The sequence below is a fragment of the Rhinolophus sinicus genome, linkage group LG11, assembly GCF_036562045.2.
Source record: "Rhinolophus sinicus isolate RSC01 linkage group LG11, ASM3656204v1, whole genome shotgun sequence".
NCBI classification, from domain to species: domain Eukaryota; kingdom Metazoa; phylum Chordata; class Mammalia; order Chiroptera; family Rhinolophidae; genus Rhinolophus; species Rhinolophus sinicus.
In genome coordinates, this window is record NC_133760.1 from 53,342,873 (window position 1) to 53,360,428 (window position 17,556).

Consider the following 17,556-nt stretch of genomic DNA (forward strand, 5'->3'; position numbering starts at 1 on the left):
CAAAACACAAGAGGCTCTCACGGCAGTGGGTTCAGCCCCTCTTCTGCCTTTACTTCCCTGGCTGCCAATTTAGACTCAGCAGGTGGAGAATGAATGGAGAGTGACTCCTATCTGGTCGGGGTGCTGGTGATCAGATCGGTCTATCTTTCATGATTCGAAAGCTCCCAAGATCTTTCCGTCAGAAGCATGTGTTCAAGAGATTAGCCTCAAAGGAGCTGTCAAGCCACCAGGAGTTTTGACAAAGCCAAGTAAGAGTCACTCCATATATGAAGCTCTTAGCCCGGGCTGAGTGCCTTGCTAAGCACTCTTAATAGATCACCACCACCACCACCACCCCCACACACACACTTAACAATGTTTAAAGTGTCTACTGCTATTTACAAACCATCCCAGCTCTCAGTGGCTTAAAACAACAGCCATTCAGTTAGCTGCATAACTCTGTGGGTTGGCTAGACTTGGGTATTCTGCTGCACGTGTCCACTGAGGCTGAAGCCATCAGGGGGCTGGCCTGCCCTGGAGCGTCAGGATGGGGCCCTGGGAGACAGCGGGAAGACTGGGCTGAGCTGGGATGCTGGGGTGGCTGGGCCTGTCCCTCCTCTCCACGTAGCGTCTTCACATGGGTTTGCCAGGGAGCGGCCAGACTTCCACTCCGTGGGAGCCGGTAAAGGGTACAACTCTGTATTTTTACTGCTTCCTAAGTGACTAGAATTATTTAAAAGTGAAAATATATCTCTTGTAGTTATTTTCTAATTGTGAACATTAATTCATGATTATAATACTCAGGACTTATCTGGTGTCAAGCCACAGACACAAATTCAAGTTGACTTATGCTAAGCAGGGGGTAATTACAAGGCAGTCGGGCTGCGTGTCAGGGATCTCGATACCAGGTCTTCGGACAGGGATAGAAATGAGGTCTGCAAGGACTTTGCGGTCCAGGGCTGTCTCCTGTCCTACTTCTCTCTTTAATCCCCATTCCTTTGCCCCCAGGACAGCATTCTGGAAACCGCATCTGGTCAGCCCAGCTGGTCTTTGTTCTCCGCTCCAGCCCAGTCATTTGAGTCGCTTGGTACAAACATAGGTGTTGGGTCCCTCCTTGTGCTTAGACATGGTTCTCAGGGAAAATGAGGCATCATGATGGTTCTCAGATGCCCCCAAAGATGACTGTGATAGAAAACGAGCAAAACACACGAGAACAACACCTAGCATGACCCACAATCCCACAAACCAGTTGGCATCCACGACTTAGGCCATTTGAGATGGATCATGGCCATTTACAAGGGTGTGGGCAGGAAACGGGGGGATGGTGAGGAACCTTGGAGTTGATAACTGCAAGGTACGCACCTTTATTCCCTAGGCCTGAAGAGGTACAGGGCAGCAGTTTCCGGAACCTGCAGGAACTGAGCTGTGGTGGTGGGGATCCAGCCAGGCAGAGGCCACCGGGCAGGCAGAGTGTTAGGGGGGCTCAGTCATGTCTCCTCTCTCCTCCCTCCATCCAATTGCCTTCCACTCTTGGAAGCCAACCAGAAGCCAGCAGTCAAGAGGCCCCCACAGGTCAGCCTCCAGGGCACAGGGCAGGTGCGGAAAGGTGGAGAGACAGTCTGCACATCAGATAACCTCCGGCAGAATTTGGTTTATAAAACACATCACTGCTATCAGACCTCAGATTCAGTTTCGCAGGCGGCCTTCTTCACGGGGCATCATTGTCTTGTGGACATTCTTTTTCACACCTCCAGAAACATTATTGTAAACAGCTGACTGACGAACGGTCTAGTATCTGGCGGTGACAATGAGCTACCCTCTTATTCAGCATTGGAGTTGTTTTCAGTGCTTCACCCTGGCGCCCTTAGGTGCTTGGCAATGGGTCTGTTGCAGAAGCCCCTGCCTCCTTACCACTTTGCAGGGTGACGTTTGGCCTTCTGTCCACCTGCCTCCTAGACCGTGACCTCTGTGAGTTCCTTCCTCTCTGAAGGCCCAGCTCCTAACACAGAGCAGTTCTCTCTACAGAGCCGCTGGGCAAAGCAATGCAGGAATGACAAGCCAGCAAAATGAATCCCGCAGAACATTGTGAATTCCTCCCATCTTTCTGAGTGCCCAGGATGCTGCTGAGGAATGTGCCAGTCCGTGCCATCCCAGCTTGGTGACGAGGCCGCCAGCTACACAGCAAAAGCCACACGGGCTTCAAAAGCCCACAGGTGGGTTTGACTGTTGCCTCCCATCTGTCCATTTCTAAGAGCAAGTCACACTATCTCTGCGTCTCAGGTCTCTCTTTGTAAAATGTGGACTCTAGGGTTTCTGATGGGGTTTTATGGAGTGTCTCTAATCCTTGCAACCCTGTAAGTATTGACCTATCTTTCTCAGTAGCCATTACTACCTGAGAATTTGTTAGGCAATTGCAGAGAAGTAGAAGGAAAGAGAGAAATGGGGGGAAAAAAAATTATGCCAAGTTCTTGATCAAGGGAAGTCTAAGATTGCAATGGAAAAAAACCAAATGGACAGAGTCACCTGAAGGGACAGGGGAGTGGCACTGCGACTGAAGACTCCCCTTTGCCAACACAAACACGTTTGTCACTTTCACCTCTAATTTCTACAAATACTTTATTGTTCAACATTTAACAAATCCACCTCTTGGAAAAGCCTTGATTCACCTGAGGAAATCTTATCCAGTGAAATGTTTTTATATTGCAAGCTCAACGATCAAATAAAACGAGTGAAAATTTGCTCCCGGCTTAAAAGTTAATAGTTGGCAAGGCCTCAGGAAGTTTCAGCTGGGGAGCAAATTCTCACTGGTCTTCTTAGGACAATTACGGGATTATTGGGACCCCTGTTTCTGTTAACTATTTCCTTCTGTTAACATCTGACTCCTCCATTCCGACTCGTATTCCCACCTCAAATTGCATTTCGAACGTTTGGAGGGTTGGTCTACTTCCAGTTGGCTCTTCCTCCAAGTAAGCTGAGGTGCTTCCTGGCCCTTCCTGCCTGGCCAGCACACAACTCTACCTTTTGTCCCCCCAGTTCTGGGAGACTGCTGGCAGCTTTGCTGTGCCTCCTTGCAGCTGCTCTGCTTGGTTTCTGGGCCTCTTACACCAGGGTCATTAAGGTTTACAGGAGCCATGAAGCCTGGATGGCAGACCAGCGTGTCGGGCTCACCTCCCTATGGACGCCTTTCTCTGGGTTCTTGGCCCCTCAAGTCCTGGCAATGAGTGTTGGCTTTCTTTCCTTTGGCGGGGGTGGGGGACAGAAATCAAGTCCGGCATATTTTTCTCTTGCACGAATACAATTCCCAATAGATTTCTGCACGTTGCCGAGGCCTCCCGGTTCCTTTACCTTCTTAGCTCCACCCACTCACAGAACCAAACACTGCAGCACCTCTGAAACCTCATCCTCAAAGACGCCAAGCACGGCCTTTTATCCTCATAGCTCACTTGCTCTGTCCCCTCCACCCTCCCTCACAGCCCCCATACGCTTACTTCCTGCCCCATCAAGCCTAGATTTCACTATAACGCATCTCTCCTGAGCCACTGCTACCTGGGATTACACAGCACTCTGTTCCATTTTATTGAAGGTAGCAGGGTCTACAGCAAACATACACACGTAGATAGCAGCTGCTGGACCAGGAAACCTTGGATTCTATAAAAACATGGTTTTTCTAAACGTCCTTCTGTTTTTCAAAGCACAGAGAAAATCTGCCTCTGCTTTCCTGCACGGGGAGGTTGCAAAACCAAATGAGACTCTGTGAACTGTCTCAGATACTTAGAACAACAGGATGTACTTTCGGTCCCAGCACAGTATCACCAAAGATGCCAGGATCACGAAAACCACTTTCTAGAACAGAACACTATGGCAACCATAATTTGATTTCAGCCGGAAGGCCGTGGGCACCTCATCAGCTGGTGAGCGCAGGGCTTTCTTTTGTGTTGAGCAAGACGTGTGGCGGGTGACAGGGCCTCAGGGACGTTGGAAGGGCTTCGGAGTCCCGTACTCCGGCCATGCGCCTTCCGCTATCCATGCTCAAATATTGGGATATGCACTTCACACATCCCTCTTCCTCAACAACTCCTTTTTCTTTTCTTTTTTTTTTTTTGGTAAAAGTTTCCCTTTGTCCCTGCCTTTCATTTCACACAGCTGTTCTTCTCTCTGCCGCACCTCTGCACTTCTGATGTTGTCTCTTAAACTGGTCCCCTGCCTGCAATCTGCTCCTTCCGTGCATGCTGTCTGTTCCCCCCAGACTGATATTCCTCAGTGATGCTTGGCGTGCGCCTCCCCTGCTCCACAACGTTCCACAGCTTCCCATTACGTAACGAGTAAAAACCCAAACTGCCTAGGGAGGAGCAGAATCGGGGAATCAGGTTGCCTTTCCTGCTTTCCCATTTCCTGTCTCTCCATCTTGGACACCTTCCTACCTTTACGCACCTGCTTTCTCTGTGTTGCCGTTTCTCCCCTCCTCTCAATGGCCCTTCCCAACCACACTTAGGTGATAAACAGTGCGATCGGAACTTCCAGACCCAACTAGTAATAACCACTTCTAGTCTCAGCTCTGAAAGCACCTAAATCCCTACTCTCCTTTGACAGGCAGGCAGGCACGGCTGTGTGTGTGTGTGTGTGTGTGTGTGTGTGTGTGTGTGTGTGTAAAGGCATGCAGGGAGAAGCTTACATGAAGATGGAGGATTGGGGTGATGTGTCTACAAGCCAAAGGGTGCCAAAGACTGCCGGCAAAGCACCAGAGGCTGGGACGGAGAGGAAGGGTTCCCCTAGAGGTTTCAGAGGGAGCACAGCCCTGCTGACATGTTGATTTTGGATCTCTAGGCTTCACAACCATGAGATAATACATTTCTGTTTTAAGCCACTCAGTGGTACTTTGTTAGAGCAGCCTCAGGAAACGAGTACAGAGGAGTATAGGGGAGCACAAGTTAATGCATCGCCACTCCCCCCAGTCATGACTAAAAACCCAAAAATGACTAAGATACTAGTAACTGGTTAGAGGGAAACTTGATTTGGACTTTGAAGAAGAGGTGAAAATCAGGGAAATGGGTTTTCAGGCCAGAACAACAGGTGCTTTAGGGAGCAGAGGTAACGAGGCTGGGCAGCCAGGGAGGGGTCTCGAGTGCTGGAGGCCTTTACGTGGGTTTGGGAACTGGGAAAGCAAAGCAGGTTTTAAAGCTGGTAACTGCTATAGCAAGAGCAGTTTTTAAACAAAATGTAGTGGGGAAAACAATAAGGGCTCTGACATTAGAACCAGGTCCAAATGCTGGCTTCCCCACGCACTAGCTGTGTGACTTAAAGCAAATTAGTGAACCTCTCTGGGAATTAAGTTTTCTCAGGCCATAACAAAGAGATAGCCGGAGAATTCTGGGGGGATGTAAAGCAGTTGAAGCAGCCTCGTCTTTGGATCTCCCCAAATCCCCAAGGGAAAACAGACAGAGCAACTAGACAGAACAAACAAAAACCCATTCACAACATTTAGCAGGTAAAATCAGGTGTCAAGTCATCTCACAAACTCCAAAAGAGCAGGTGAGACAAACCACCACAGACACAAGAGCTGACCTGCCGGGTCTTAGCACCTGTGAGGGAGAACGCAGGGAAGTGACAAGCATCCATCCTTAGGTAGAACCCGGCAGGCCAGTTTGTGGACAGTGGCTAAAACTAGGGGAGATGTCCCCATTTAAAGCGAGAGCAAACATGAGGGGCCTACAGTAAAACCTCAAAGGACTGGATCAGTCCAACTTTATGAATTCTTGCAACTGGCCCCCCAAGTCTCCCTTTCCGGATAGGGCCCTCCATTAAGGAGAAACTGCCTGGAATAAAAACGAGATTGAGGAAAACAGGAATCACAGGAGAACACAGAACGTCCCGATAACTGCACCAAGCCAGTACATGTCATTAAGCAAGCTGCTACATGAAAACAACAGAAGGATCGACTATGTAAAAAAAAAAAAAAAAGAAAAGAAAGCTGTTAGAACCAAGCCTTCTTATAAAACTCCAGAAAAACTAACTTCAAATAAAAATTAACAGCAGAAAAATACCAAGATCAAATTGCACACAAAGCGACTGTTTAGAAAAAGAAGAAAAGGGTGAGACTATCATCCACACAAACAACGGACACACATACGCTGTAACTGTCATGGTGATGACCTTTCGGGAGCCTGGAGCAGACGCGGCTTTAAAAACAACTATGCAACCTCCTCACCTGCGACACAGCGGATGCCCACCTCCGGCATTAGAATTCCTTAAAGGTTTGAGTCCTGTTCCCATTTTTACTCATTTGATTATGAAATGTTGTTTCCTCCCTGAGCCCTTTGGCTGAACACGGAGCCAATGTCCAGTCTTCCATCTTTGACCTAACAACCTGAGGTCCTGTCTTCAACCCTCCGTCCCTGTGACACTGGTCGGGTCAGGAGGCAATTCAGGACAGCAAAGATGAGCCAGGGACTGTTGACTGTTGGTGACAGTGCCACAAGGCAATCGAAAACTGGGAGGTGGGAGGCCAGAAGAAAACAAAGCACTGCGGGGGTTTCATTTTTACCATAATTAAACACAAGTATAGCTTCAGGAGTCAACTCAGTTAAAAAGTCAAGTAGCTTAAAGACTTAAAAATTGGACAAAGACTTATTTAAAAACGAAAAAAGGTGTCTTCTCCCAACTTCCTCTAGAGAGGACCTGCTCACAATTGTTTTTTTAACTGTTTCTTTGCCCATCTATCTCTGTGGGCTTTTCAAGGTTAAGAGCCCCTCCGTTTTATAACTGATCCAGTTCACGACGTTTGATATTCAGTGACTGTTGAAAGAGAAAAGAATCTGGTGCCACCGCCTTTTAAAGTTCTAAATGTTCTATTAGCAAAGTCCTCAGTTGTCAGTTATCTAAATGATGGCCGTTTGTGACTCAAAGCTTTCATAGCAGGTTTCCTGGGAACAGATCTGAAATGTTCGAGGCAATTTCTGGGAAATGTGTATTTAAAATTCTTCCTGAAAATGTTGCCTTTTTGCAGACTTATAATATTGCCTGCTGTAGTATTGCCTCTGTGAGCCTGTCTTTGGAATACAGCACTATAGGTAAATGGGATGGCATGCAGCGTAGGGGCACAGACCCACCCCCCACCCCCACATGGTCTGCATCCTCTGACACACGTTCCTCCCACTGCAGGTTCAGGCGCCTTCAAATGCACACCCTTCCAGGCGGCAGTGATGCTGCTCGCACAGAGCCAGGAATGCCTTTTCCAGCGGTCCTTTCCGCAGAGTAATTTCAATGGATGAGAAGAGTGTGAGTTCCCGCCAGGATGTCTGTGGTGTCTTCCTGGGACCCAAGGGTGTCTCGTGTCCTTTCTCTCCTTCCCAACCCATAACCCACTGTGGAAGGAACTAGAGAAGCAGGGTTAACCTGAGAAAGCAGTTTAATGATAGCAGCCCGTGTAACCTTCTCAACCACGTTATTAGATGGGTTATACTCACATAATTGTCCGTGATTTAAATGTCATAGTCATCACCCATCACACGAGCATGTGGGGTTCCACTGTCCTGCATGTTTCCTCTGGTCCCACTGCGGCGCCTTTTATATTATTACACCGTGTGACATGTAGAGTCTGCTAAAGAAATCTCCCCCTCATGACACATCCCCCCACTCCAAAAAATTACCATTAACCGCTTTTCTCCTGTATTTATTCTTCTGGAGCAACTTTAAAAGTACACATTCTGATTTTTAAAAATCGTGTGTGTGTGGGGGTGGTGGTGGTGGTGACAGGACACAATTCTCCTCACTTTATATAGGACTTTGGGTGGGAATGGTGGTTTCACTGCATGAAGTCCCTCCCTCCCCAAAATGTGACCCCCCCCCCATTCATTCCAGTTTTCCTCAAGTCTCACACCGAGGTTTTGTCCTGTGTTTGATGGAGGAGCCGCACGTTAACGTTTGTGCGTCACATCTTTCTTCCCCTTTCGTTTTCCAGCGGGCTGGTGTTGGTACATAAGAAAAGCATTCCGTTCTGAGGGTTTTATTTTCCAACCTTTTTATAGAATTACCAGATCTGTGCCTTTTTCAGTCGATTTTAATTTGTTTCCTCGGTAGGTGATTATGTCAACAAGCAAATTCTTGTATCCTTGTCAATACTTATTCTTGGTCCTCTAAGGATTGAATGCGACAACCTCTCTCGTATCAATGACTTCATTAGGTATTTTGTGTTACGTGAAGGAAATAACATTTGAATACTGGTTTACGATGGGTATTTTTCATTCAGGGAAGAACTGACTTTTGTTCAGATGACGATGCTAGCCAGGCTTTGGGAGCCGGTCCCACTGAGCGAGTGGAGCATGGCGCGCTGTGTGTCACAGATCTGGTATCAGCACAGGAGGGGGACTGACGGCTCCCGGGAATTCCCCTTAGTTCGGGGAGACAACAGGACAGCGCATTTGAAGTGAGTTTATTCCAGACAACCCAGGACTGGTCCAGGTGGCACTAATGGCATGCCCCCCATTTGCGGTGGGATCTGCCGTCGCTTCGGGGCTGCCCTAGTTGAAGGGATGGCATTTCCCAGGCTCCCTTCAGGGCTGACCCGGCCAACGGAGGTGCTGGAAGAGAAGTAGAGGGCTGGAGGAACGAGGAGACCAGAGTGTTTCACTGCTTTTTCTCTGTCTTCTGGGGTGTCCCTGGAACAAGCCGCACCACCTCCTTGGCTCCACCCCCCTGTACATCCTTCTCAGATGGCCAGGGGATAGTCAGACAGCCCTGGTTTGGGGGCTTTCGGTAGAACCACCCCAAACCACCTCTCCTCCCATTAGACCCTCAGCCCTCCCGGGTCCTGACTTAAACAGCTGCTGTGAACCCATTCTTCCTCTCCCAAGCTCCACAAACCCACGAGGTCGGCCTGGTGTGTGGGCCGGCTTTAGCTGTGCCTTTTTGTGGAGCATTTGGCCTAGGGAGTGGTGTCACGGGCCCTGGAGAGAGCCAATGGATCAATCCTTGTGAAAGAAGACATGTTGATGAATATGGCGGTCCCTTAAATGCTTCCTTTCTCAGCAGCTTAACCACTATGTTGGAAACAAAGCCAAGTCCAGTTTTCTCTGGCTATCCATCCATTCTTCCGCAGTCCCTGACACTGCTTGAGTCTTGCAGGCCGCTCCTCTTCCTCTCCATTCAGCTGGAAGAAGATTACCCACTATTGTGGTTAAGAGCTTGGGTTTAAACCCAGTGCTGCCACCTACTGTGTGGCCTTGGGCAAGTTACTTAACCTCTCTGTGCCTTAGTTGTGTCATCTGTAAAATGGGATTAATAACAGCACCAACGCTTCCCCAGCTTTAAATCTCTCCCTGACTCTTACCACCCACCAGATCAAATCCAGTTCCTTGGTAGGGAGCCCAGTTCCCCGTCTCCCCACCTCTGCTGTGTTTGGAGCACCTGCTGTTTCTGTGCTAGCCACTGTCACATTCGACCTCACGTCTCAGCACAGATTTGCAAGGCAGCATTGTGGTCGCTGTCTACAGATGAGAAAAGGAAGGTTAGATGGTTAAGCAACTTGCCCGAAACATCCCCAGAGAATGGGAGAGCTGGGTCAGCCCCACGTCTGCAGGGCCTCCAGCTCCTTCCTCCCAACCTGCCCCTGACATCTCCTCATGCTTATTGCAGTTTCCAGAATATTCCATGGTGATTCATCCCTAGTTTCTTGGCCTGTATGTTCTCCTCCCCAGGGCATTTACAGCATTATAAGTCAATGCAGCAAAAACAAGGGGTGTGGATATAAGGCAGGAGGGGGAGTAGACAGGAAGCGGGGGAGAGATGGAGGGACTGGATCTAAGCTGCACTTGAGGGGTTTTTGAGCAGGGATGTAAATATGTCCCCTTCCTGAAGGGGGTGCTGTGGCTTTCCACTTGGGATCCTGACACCAAAACCTGGGGTTTCACCATTTCAGGCTCAGGTAGAAAAGTGCACACAGCATGTCTGCATCTCATAGACCTAAACTCAGCTTAACCTGAAACAGAGCTGTTGTCAAAGTGATTCATCCTCACCGGGGTGCGACTGGAAATGGGGACAACGGCTCAATCACGGACCATCAATTGGCACATCTTTTGTTTCTTTCCCCAAAACGCTTTCCCTTCAAGCCAGGTGCATCCCTGAGAAAACGCAGGAGTCCAACCCTCCATGTAAATCACTATCTTCTTGACTGGGGACACAGGATGAATTGGGAAGAATGTGCTACCAACGGTGGCTGATGACAAGGGCCTGACGATGTACTGCAGCTCCCAGACAACCCGGCAGCCTGCACGCCTGCCCCACGGAGCTCCACTCCAAATCCTGTTTCACACCCCAACTTCCTGCCTTGGGTCTCACTTCTCCAGGGTTTGTCCCTCACTCAGTGTACAGTGCTGAAGAACAGTTGCCAAGGTTTCACAAGTCTTTGGTTTATCCCAACTACAGTAATAATTTGCTGTGAGCTTTCACGAGTGAGATGCATAGCCTTTGGGTGAGCGACGGCAAAGGATCACTGTTGTTTTGAGACTAGACCATGGCGCGGGGGGTAGAACTAGAAACCAGTTATCAGATGACAGATGATCCAGTTTGGACCAGATTGACATTCAGGAGGTGGCAAGAAGTGGGGGTTCTGGATATAACAGCAGGGTCCCCTGGATTTGCTGACGGGACTGGAATTGTGGATGAAGAAAGCAATCAAAGACAAGTCAGTTTCTGGCTTGGGTAACAGGAAGGCTGGCAAGGCCGGGGGCGGGGGAGGACAGCGTGGGAGAAGCTTTGGGTGGGGGTGGAAGGGCAGGATTACAGTGTGGGGTGCGTTCAGCTTGAGACCTGAGCCTATGAGAGTTGTGAAGTCACACAGGTGTTTGGAGAGGCGAGTCTGGAGTTCATGGAAAGAGGTCCAGACCGGAGACGTCATCTTGGGACTCCTTGGGCAACAGATGATTCTAAAGCCACAAGCCTGGATGAGTCCAGCGAGGGAGGGAGTGCACCCAGGGGAGAGAGGAGGCCCAGAACAGACCTCTGGGCCACCAACAGGAAGAGACCAGGAAGAACCAGCTATGGAGACTGAGAAAAACAGCCAGCAAGGGAGAAGGAGCCGCAGTGAGGAGGCAGCAAGGGAAGGCAGTGCTGCGGGGAAGGCGGAGAGAGCAGCTCATCAGCAATGTTGCTGGGAGGTGAGTCAGAGGGAGACTAGGGACCGGCCAGTGGTTCAGTGATGGCAGCGCAGCGTCCAGTGGAGGGCTGGCTCGAAGGCCAATGGGAAGAGGGTGTAGAGAGAAAAATCACAGGACAATGGAGAGACGGGGAGGCCAGACGTTCTCTGCAGGACCTTGGCTGTGACGGGGAGTGGAGACGTGGGCAGCAGCTGGAGGGGCCGTGGGCTGGGGATTGGTGGGCGCTGTCCATCCCTGAAAGTGTCTTGGTCACGGCTGCACGTTAGACTCTCTGGGCAGCTTTAGGTGTCCGGGGAGCTGGGTAGACCTGCAGGCCAATGAAGTCTGAGTCTTTGGGGACAGGGCCCTGTTGTTTTTTTCTTTTTTAAAGCTCACCAGGGGATTCCAACATGCCACCAAGATTAAGAACCAACGCATAAGAGAAAGAAACACGGATGGAGCAGGAAGGAGGGGGAATAATTGCCTGAGGAGAGGAGAGGGCTGGTACCTGGTGAAAAGAAGGGAGCATCTTTCAATGGCAGCATGCAGTTTCCATCTGTTAAGGGGCATGAGAGTAGTCTGTGGGTGTCACTGCTACTCTCTGACTGTCTGTCAGAGAACTGCTACTCCTTTCTGACTGTCCCTTTGTCAGAGAACTAGGACAAAAGGTTATCAGCTGGGACGGTGAGCAGGGGGCAATGTTGGAGGCTTAAGGAGGAGGGGAGAGTTTGAAATGGTCATCTAGGGGAGTAGACGAGAGGTTTCTGGAAGTCTCCTGTTGCCCAGAAACCTGAGGCTTGTGGGCAGTAAGTTAAAGTGAGACCACAGAGCCTGGCCACCTTCTCCCTGCAGCTCCACGTTCTGGGCACTTGCTTTGGGGCCAGCAGACCTGGTTGAAGTCCTGGCTCTGCCACTTGTTGCTGTGTGACCTTGACCACATTATTTAATGTCCCCGAGTCACAATGTCTTTATCTGTAAAACAGTGACAATCTCTCCCTCCGAAGAACGTGATAACGGCTAGAGGTGGGCTAGGAGCATCTTACATAACAGCTGTCCCATGTGATAAATGTTAGCTCCTGTTACGATTGCTGATTATTTAGGGCCTGCCTGTATTCTACCGAAAGAGGCTGTCTTTTCTCCTCTTCGTGCGCTGGACCTATGCTTTCTTCTTATGTCTTCCAGAGAACATGGTCCAACGTGCTGGCTACACGGAAATTACATGGTCAGTAAATGCCTTTGGCTGAATAATTAACTACTTCATGAGCATTTGTCTTGGTATAAGTTACACGATCCTCTAAACAAGACAAGGGCAAACGCAAGGTACAAAAATCAGCCTGTTGCACCCGTGCTTTTTCCTCTGCGCTCCTCCCCATCTTAAACACACTGATTCTGATCTTCCTCCTGAAGGGACTTGGTTCCTTCGTTCCACAGGCCTCTCGGATTTGTGGGATATAACAGTGAGGATAAAAACACTATTTGGAGAGGGCTTCACGTTTTACAAACTGTTGTCACATATATTTCCTCCTTCAAGCTTCAGAAGAAAGGGCCAGGGGAGGTGGGTGCCCACTGTCCAGGTGAAGAAGCTGACTTCGGAAGGTGCAGCCATCAGCGTTGGGATGGGAGGGAGGGACTCGAACCCAGGACCTGACGGGAGGAGAGGCTGAGGCTATGCGTTTGCTCACAGAGGCCGTGGCTAGCCACACCCAGCCCTGGCACTAGTTAAACAGTCTTCTCTGATCGGGTTTCAGACACAGCTCTGGTTGGAACAGTTCCAGGTAGAAAGTTTTCTCTACTGGGGTCTCATGCCCTCCTTCTTGGAACCCCCTCCCCAAAACCCTGTCCCTCAGGAGTCCCCAGTCCAAAGCCCATCATGCCTTTCAAATTCCTGTTCTACCCTTTCCACCTGGTCCTTAACTCGCATCCCATTTGCAGGCCTCTAACTCATTCCCCTGTCATTCGATAATCTAAAAGTCACTCTAGGAAGACGCTTATAAAATCAATAACCCTAAATCCACATCTGTATCTCCTCAGCAAAGGCTTGGTGCAGATGTTATGTACATAAAACGGAAAGGGGATGTGTGCTGGCAGCTCCTGCCCCACCGTCACCCCCACAACACACGGGGAGGATGAATTCAGATGGGCTTCCGCCCACACGGCTGGGAAGTCGGCTCACTGCCAGCCCCGTGGGAAGCAGTCATGCTCTCCTGCCTGGCAGTCCTGGGGGACGGGCTGTTCTCCAAGGCCCCCCTCCATAGCCACGCACCTTCTGGTGGGTGACAGGCAGGCACGGCACCCACATTTCTCTTGGCAGGAAAGACAGAGCAAAGTGCACAGCTGTTTCGTCTCTGGTTCCCAAAACACTTCCCAGGAGAAAGGTCAGAGCAGCGGATCGCAAACTGGGCACGTGCACATGGCCTACTCCCAGCTGCCCAAGCACAGCCTGGGGACGGAGTCCAGGAAAGTCCCTGGGTCATTGTGAAGCAAGTGCCTGAGGGCCACTCCGTGAGACACTCTGCTCCCTCTCCAAGGAGTGAGGCCCTTGGCTGCCCCTGACCCTGCGGAACTTCGGAACAGCGCTTCTAGGAAATTCGCTCTCTGCAGTGACTGTCACCTCTGAGTGCTGGCCAGATGGACACCAGAGGGCCACAGGGCATGTGCCCGGAAATTATGGACTCTCTGCGATTTTCCAGAAGAATTCTGGGGCGCCAACAGCACTGACCATGCCACTGCTGTGCCCTCTGCTTTTGGGACTGACGTGGCAGAAAAGAAAGGAACTAACGTATACTCAGCATGTCCCAGGCGATGGTGCTTCACACCCCCAGGCGTTCTTAGCCCCTTATTTCTGAAGTGGTCGGCCAACTTGCTTGTAGAAACACCACCAGCAAGTGGCAGAGGCAGGCCTGACTCCACAGCCCGCACTTCTCTAAATACTCGAGGACAGAAACCCCCAGTAGCCATAAAAAATAAACAAATAAAACAAACTATATTAAAAGGGGGGAGGGAATCCTGCATGGGGGAAAAAGGCAAGATAAAATCAAAAGACAAACAGACTGGGAAGAAATACTTGCAACCCCCAGCACTGACAAGGGGCCCATTTTTACGATATGTAAAGAGCGACCTATAAATAAACAGAGAAAGACCTACCATCCAATAGGAGAATGGGCCAAAAGCACAAATACCTAATTCACAGAAAGGTAACTGTAAAGGAAATACAAACGCACAAAAAGGTATTTATTCTCATTCCTAACAAAGAAAATGCACAGCAAAAATCCCAGGAGACACTATTTTCACCTAACAGACTGGTGAGTACCAAAAAGCTACAAGATGTGCTGTGTTGCTGAGGCCCAGACAGACAGGCAGGTGCATACAGTGGGTGGGTGTGCATATCCATTGCATCAGACAAGAACAAGTCACCTGTCTATTGAAGTGTTCAGGGACCCACACGTTGCTCCAGCAACTCCGTATCTAAGCATGCGTCCTTCAGAGCACTGCGAAATGTGAGACGATGGAAGCAAGAGCACTCCAACGCTGGAAGCCTTAGCCTAAACTCTCAGCCTAAATTTTCATCCGCAGGGGACACCTTACGTAGGTGTAATGTAACGAATCATAGATCATCATAACTTAGGTGATGTTTCCACAATGGAATACTATGCAGCCATTCCCAAGAACAAAGCAGCTCTCCAGACACAGATGAGCAACCTACAGCACACTTCCATTTGTGGGCATGTCCACTGGGGCGCCACCCTCCCACTCCTGCATGAGGCTTTCACACCTTCTCTCTCTCCTCAAACCTCCCCCACGTCTTCCTCCATCAGCTGGCTGCACTGCTTGCCAGTCACGAGGAAAGAACCCCCAGGCTGCTGGCCTGAGTCTGCATGTACCTTCTCCCTCCCATCACAAGGGACTGTCCCACGTCCCATCTAAGGCCGGCCACTTTATTGCCCATCTCACCCTTCTTTCCTGTATTACCAAGCAAGGGCTTGCTGCCTGGCATGCATAAGAGCAGAGGCAAATGACCACACAAAACGTACTGACCACCATGCAGAAGAACTCTCCAGACCGGCTGAGAAATCGGTCTCTAATGGGGAGTGGTTAAAATGACACATTGCTCTAGCTGTATCAGTTCTTGTGAACCAATTACATCAGTTTCTTAAACCTGCAGAGATAAAGAAAAGACTTGGAACTAACAATCCAGTCCAGATGTAGACTCTCCTTGAAGCTCCACTCAAAGCAGCTGCTCTCCTTGCAACCCAGTCATGAGTTAGGGACCAGCATGAGCCCCCAAGTCTCGGCCACTGCTCTGTAACAGCTGTGAGCCCCCACTCTCTCACATCTGCACTACACACAGGCACCTTTGGTTTCCCAGAGAAACGTCTGCATCCATCCCCGTAAGATGCTGGGAACCCCTTGCATCGTACGGGAAGATGTACTCTCAGGCTGGTCAAAGAACAATGAACTTTGTGATTACGCTTTATTTTTTCACCTAGAGGGTGAAAAATCTACAATGAGTGGGGATAGGAGAAAACAAGGCAAGGCCCTTTGCTCAATGGTGCTATTGGGAGTGTGTGTTGCAATGATTAAAAATGACCTTACACAAGTCCACGCACAGAGTTTTACTTGGAACGTTTGTCTCTCCCCATTCTCTCCCAAGACCTCATGCAACTCTTACTAAGAGTTATACTTAGGAACATTTTACAAAACACCTTTGACTCACATGGCACAAGGAGGGTTGTGAAAAGCCACCTGTCCTTGAGAGCCTCCCTGCTCGGCCAGAGTCCTTGAACTGTGAGCCGGGTGTGTGCACCAAACGGGTATTGATTGATTACACATCACGGACAGACCCTGGCAAGGTCGTGCATGGCTTTAACTCTGGGTGTGGCTGGGCCCTTCTGGGAGGGACACACCTTCCCCCGAGAGTCAGGATGGTAACTGTGCCTGTGCTATGGGGTTGGAGGTCAACAGGTCTAAGCCTGTACACATCTGAAAATCTAGGACCCGACCTGGCACTCTGCTCTCCAAATGCTGCCAGTTCCAAGGGGTCGTAAATATATTTTTTTCTGGCGTCTTGTTGAAAAGCCATAACTGGCATTCTGGAGGCCAGGTCTGCACCTCAGCTACATGAACAAATGGTGACAACAACGCGATATGGTCATGCTCAGATCTGCGCTGTGCTATATGAACTCTGGGGCCAGTGTAATTACCAAAGTAATTTTATTTGCTTGGGAAATTATTACAATTAATTTGCGTTATTTAATTATGTCCCAAACAGATGGGGGAGTGAGAGGCCAGCAATCAGCCCTGAGCCGTAGTCAGGTAAGAGTGGCATTCTGACTCCCTGGGGTTAATTTGTACCAGCGTGGTCAGTGTAATCTTCCAGCATGGTCAGAGCTCACACACCAAGACCTTTAGCCCAAGTCTGCAGCCCCGGGAGCCCGGGTCCTCAACCCCGAGGGGAGGTAATGGCAGATCACTAGGACAAGAGTCACACGGGAAACTCCATCATGCAAAACCCAAGACTCTTCTCAACAAATGGGGTTTCCATGACTACTCCCCTTACTCAAGGAAGGAGTACATTGCTGGGCGGCCTATTCTTTTATTTAGCAAACAGACACCTCCCCAAAGCACAGCGCTGGGTGGTCACTCAGATCCTACTCGCTGAATCTGTCTTTCTTCGAAACTGCTGAGTGTGTGTTTAGGGCAGAGCTGGTCAAGACACCGTGCTGTCCTCTAGAGACGGAATGGGAACAGCAGGTCTGTCCCTTGGGAGATTATTGCCAGAGTCACTTTTAGCTTAATCCAAAGTACTTCTTGGATTCCGTGATCCGGGTGGCCTTACGGTTAACGGATGTTATGTGTGAGACACAGATACAGACGTCACGGGTCCCCCAGAAAATCAACAGGGACCTGGGAAAGGGTTGTCAAGAGCTGTGCTGTCTGTCCCAGGGCTGCCTCCATCCCTCCCTTACGATGGATATGACTGGCTCCGTGTACACCAGGGAGCAAAAGCTATCAGAGGTTACCTAATCGGTGCCCGAGCTTAGAGGAAAATAAAAACTGGAATGTGACTCTTAGCTTTGGTTTTCACGATTAGATAACACTCCTTTTGCTTGGTGTCCAACGAGTTATCAAGCATTTACGGAGTCCTCAGTCCAGACTTTGTTGTTTCATTTTTCCAAGAGTTGCTTTTTGCACAGAATTGAATCGTTGGTTTCCTGACTACATAGACCACTGTTCTCCCCCAATTCTATGTCCCAAGCAGAGACCAAGGCAGCTGTTCAAGGATGTTGAACAGTTTGTCCAAGGTCACCCTAAAGAAGTTTCCTAAATAGTAGTGTTAGCCTTGTGCAGGGCTCTTAAAACAGGAGGGGACCCCAGTTTAAAATGTCTTTCCAGGAGGTACAGTAAATTAAGACCAATGGATATAAGTTCAATGGATACCACGAATTCT

General features: G+C 49.6%; 1 protein-coding gene across 1 annotated transcript in view; it reads right to left on the reverse strand.

Annotated features, from left to right (window-relative positions):
* Positions 1-17,556, reverse strand: part of GALNTL5 (polypeptide N-acetylgalactosaminyltransferase like 5) — a 45,420-nt gene that overhangs the window by 25,833 nt on the left and 2,031 nt on the right.